The following is a 4,549-nucleotide window of genomic DNA, read 5'->3' as shown; positions in this document are numbered from 1 at the left end:
ACATGCAGACCAGGCTCGATCAAGCCCAACTTCTACAGGGAGGACAGCTCAAACTGAGAGCAGGCGAGAGCCTATGCCCGGCCACATCCAGGTCCCCCAGTGAGCCGCAGCTCCATTGAAAGCTGGACTCAGTTTCCCCAGGCTAATCTGAAGAAAAGCAGCTTGTGTGCTGAAAGAGGAAACACACAGAGGCACTCCAAGGCTGAATTCCTAAAGAATTTGCCAGAAAATTACAAAACACACTCTGAGCTAGAAACTTTACCCATAGTTTCTCAACTCCTCCCAACCTCTGACACCGAGTCACGGGGCAGGAAGGGGCATCAGAAGTCAGAGAATTCAATCTCCACATTTTAAACACAAGGAAAAAGAGAACAGAGATGTTAAATGACTTCTTCAAGGTCATGGCCTTATCCAGGCTGCCTGAGCTGCTCGCTGTTCACTACAATTCGCAACTGGATTGGACCTCAAAACATCACAGCCTGGTGAACACAGAGCTCTGATGAAACCCAACAGAGAAAAAAACAATGACGTGAAAAAGTATAGCAAAGAACACAGTACCGGATGATTGTGCCCAAGTTCCCAACAGGAGGCAATGTGATTAGTTCTCTCATTTCCGAAAAAAAAAAAAAAAAGTCCACACGCCATTCTTTTCAAAGTAGTAAAGTCACTCACCATTTACAATTCAGAGGCCAAAGGTACTAATGCTGAGATGCCCCGGGAGGCACGTCCATAGTCTCGGGTTCCTTTGATCAAAAAGGAAGATTGGGTTCCTTTGATCAAAAAGGAAGATGCTGTCCTAGGGGCCAAATACTTGTGATGTCACAGTGCCCTGATGAAATTTACTTCCCGTGGAATTTCAGATGCTAAAAAACCAGGCCTCCATGGGACCCCAGCTGCTGGTCAAACCGTCTTGGGACTGAATGAGGGTGAGGGTGGGCACATCTGAGGGCTGACAGAATTCTATGCCCCAGCAGTCTACGTTTGCTTAGGAAGCCCAGCACTGGAATAATTATTCCAAACTTAGGCCAAATGCATTCTTCTGTACCGCATCTCAACAACTAGCAAATACTTGGAAAACAAAAAGAATATAAGACAAAAAACCAGGATGGCAGTAAAAATACAGACCTCAGGGGTAGAAAGTAAAGCTTAGAAGAGGCCTAAGTTACTATTAATGGGTGTAATGAGCCAGCTACACATGGTTTAAGTGAGCAAATCAAGGGGCAGTTACTAAGTAACTCTGGGAATGTTTTAAAGTGGACTCTAATGGGATCAAAAGTGACCCAACCTCGTGCTACGTTGACCTCACATCCTCCCTCCAACTGCAAGCGTCTCTCATCCCAGGTTGATTTTTTTGTAGAAACTTGGAGTGACGTCAACTCAGCAGGTCTTGGAGCTACAAAATAAGGCCTAAAATATATAGGGATTATTTTTTCTCATGATCGTTGCCAAAAACCTATTTACTTAAGAAGACCAACAGAAGTTATGCTTGGTCATCATTTATGAAAGAGATTCTCTACGTGAGCCATCCAATTAGCATTTCATCACAGGTACTGCAGTGGCATCCATGAACCCCTAGAGTAAAAGGACTTGGAAGCCGTGTTTAAAACCCCAGGATCACAAAAATACCAAAACTTATTTTGACTCGCTGAAAAAGTTTTCACTACGATCAAGAAGGTCCCATTTCTTAAGGATGAGGAGGCTGTTCAAAACTTCACCAAAACCACTTAGTCTAGAGAACATTTTAGAATGCACACATCCAGGAGTTCTCTCTCCCCTAAGGGCAGACACTGACCCTCAGTAAAGGAAAAAACAAAAAAACAAAAAAACCCTCCAAGACGAAAGACTGCGAGAGAAGGAGAGACGAGGGAATGTGTGGTCAAGATGTTGAAGAAACAGGTAAGGGGCACCTGGGTGGCTCAGTCGGTTGAGCCTCCGACTTCGGCTCAGGTCATGATCTTGTGGTTTGTGAGTTCAAGCTCCATAATCGGGCTTGTTGCTGTGAGCTCCGAGGCCACTTTGGATCCTCTGTCCCCCTCTCTCTGCCTCTCCCCCACTTGCACTCTCCCAAAAATAAATACTAAAAAAAAAAAAAAAAAAAGACACAGGTAAGAGAAAGGCTAAAGCAGGAAGCACCATCTCAGGGTCTCATGGTTCAGATTTTGCTTAACCTGTTTGCTTCTTAGGAATGTGGGAGATTTCTCACCTGGACAAGGAAGGAGAACCCCCATGGCAGAGGAGGTAACTCCAAAGAAAGCTGGCTGGCCAACATCTGGAAGCCTCCCGAGAAGTGGGAGGAGAAAAGACAGAGATGGCTTTTATTTTTCTCCCTTATGTCCAACACACCAGTATTTTCCAAAACACAAATGTGCCTGCCACAAAACTCAGCTGATCTCCAGCACCCAGCGCCCGTGTATAATTAATGATCAGGAGAGGGAGCCTTGGGTTTGCCCTCGGTATTTCACCCAGAGCCCCCGGCTTCCCTACTTCCCATAGCAACTAAGGAGACTGCGACAAGTTGCCGAGTCCTATGGAAGTTTGAGGGGTCCTGGGATTCACTTTGCTGGAAAAGAGGTGTGAAATATCCCGACCAAGATCTGCCCCCACTTTGCACTGTTCGCCAATTCCCCTTGATCTCCCCTCCCTGCGAAAATGTTAGCGCTGTGAAGTCCCCTAGGGTGGGACGTACTCAAACACAAAGCAGCTCGGTCCCTCTTTTTTCCAGTTTTCTCTCTCTCTCTCTCTCTCTCTCTCTCTCTCTCTCTCTTATTCAGTTTTCTGTGAAAAACTGCCCCAGCCCCTCACCTTCAGCCATTGGGAGGATGGGGGGGGAGGGAGGAGGAGGGCAGAGGACATCTCTAGGGACACGGCGACAGACCAGGCAGTCAGCCTAGCAACCATACTTAAGGTGTAGTGAGCTTCGGTGCTGGTGGGCGTCTATGCGCCAGGAATAGCTTAAGCCGACATCCAGCCACCTCAAAAGCGCTGGGGAGGAGGCTCCGCGCGAAACCGCGGCCTCGGAGGCTCTCGGGCGGACCTCCTGCTCCAGCTCCCCGCTGCTGGCGGCATTTCCGGGCACCTAAAGGGGGTAGCGTGGGGGGCGAGAATACACAGGCTGAAGAACTTGGGGTGGGGGTATATTCCAGAAGAATATCCAAGGGATGGAGAGGAAGGTGACATCAGATGTGCGCCCTTGCCACATTCCTAAAGTGGCAGCCTCCGCGGGCTGCCTCCAAAACTGGGATGCATCTCCCCAACTTTCCCTCTCTGTCCCCGAGATCCCCCACTTCCTCTGGCCAGGTTCCTCCCCTGGGATTCCCTAGTCCAAAAGATTTTCTCCCCTGTCCAAAGGCTTTCCCCCTTCCTTCTGACTCCGCGAACTCCTGTCCCCAACAGGTTTCTAGAGTGCGGGCTGCCGGGCTCCCCCTCGCCCACCACCAGGAACGCGGCCGCCGCACCCGGCACACGCACCCGGCGGCCCCCCGGGGCCTCGGGGCCCGCGGGCTCGGCTCTCCCCACCCCGCACCCGGCAACCGAGCGGCGCGCGCCCCCCGCCCGGCCCCAACCGCGGCCGCCGGCGACCCCACCGTAAACAAGGGGACGCGGGACCAGGCGTCCGCGTCCCGGGGCGCACCGGCTGGGGGCAACTCCTCTGCCCGGGCGCACCGCCCGCCGCGCCGAGCGGGGCGCGGGGAGAGCGGAGGGAAGGGCAGGCGGCGCGGGGAAGGCAGGCAGGGATGGAGGGCGGCAAGGCGCGGTGAGGAGCGAGGAGGTGGGCTGGCGCAGGGGGCGGGCGCCCGGGGCACGCGTTACCTTCGTCTTGCCCCCGCAGTGGCAGCAAACGGTCCACAGGTACTTGAGCGTCCGCCAGAGCAAGATGATGAAGAGGCCTCCGAAGAAAGTCACCATGGAGGAGGCCAGGAAAGCCCACCACATGCGCTGGCCCCGGCTGTCGCACGGCACCTCCATGGTCACCGGGATGATGAGCGCATCCATCTTGGGCTCGTGGACCGAGGACGAGGAGGAAGAGGAGGAGGAGGAAGAAGAGGAGGAGGAGGAAGAGGAGGAGGAGGAGGACGCGTCTAGGCTGAGATGGTTCGCGTGGATATTGCTACTCATTCTAAGACTGCTGCCTCCGCCGCCGCCGCCGCCGCCGCTGCTGCCGCCGCCGCCGCCGCCACCATTTGCCATAGCTAGCAACGGGCAGCCGGCGCAGGGGCTCGGGGGAGCTCCTCCCGCCGCCAGCGCCACCCCGAACACCCATCAACAGCCATATTGCTGCTACTGCTGCCGCCGCCGCCGCCGCGGAGCGCGGGGAGGGGGCGGGGAGGCGCCTGGGCTCGGGGCGCTGTGCGCGACCTGGCGGGGTGCGCCGAGATATATACGGCGGGCCGCCGCCGCCTGCCCTCCCCCCGGCAGCCCGCCCGGGGGGGAGGGGATGGAGCGCGCGGGCAGCTCCCCGCCCCGGCCCGCGCCCCGCTCGCCCGGGGCTGTGCCGGCCCCGAGCGCGGAGAGCGAGGGGGCGCCGCGGGCCGCCCGCGCCCGGGGTCTG

The 4,549-nt window shown here is 55.3% G+C and overlaps 1 pseudogene; it reads right to left on the bottom strand.

Moving 5' to 3' along the window:
• Positions 1-2,832: 2,832 nt before the first annotated feature.
• LOC125918478 (calcium-activated potassium channel subunit alpha-1-like) lies at positions 2,833-4,415 on the bottom strand (annotated as a pseudogene).
• Positions 4,416-4,549: the final 134 nt, after the last annotated feature.

This window comes from Panthera uncia, unplaced genomic scaffold, assembly GCF_023721935.1.
Source record: "Panthera uncia isolate 11264 unplaced genomic scaffold, Puncia_PCG_1.0 HiC_scaffold_864, whole genome shotgun sequence".
Lineage (NCBI taxonomy): Eukaryota > Metazoa > Chordata > Mammalia > Carnivora > Felidae > Panthera > Panthera uncia.
The sequence above is the reverse complement of the archived record's forward strand: the minus strand, read 5'-3'. Positions and strand labels throughout refer to the sequence as shown.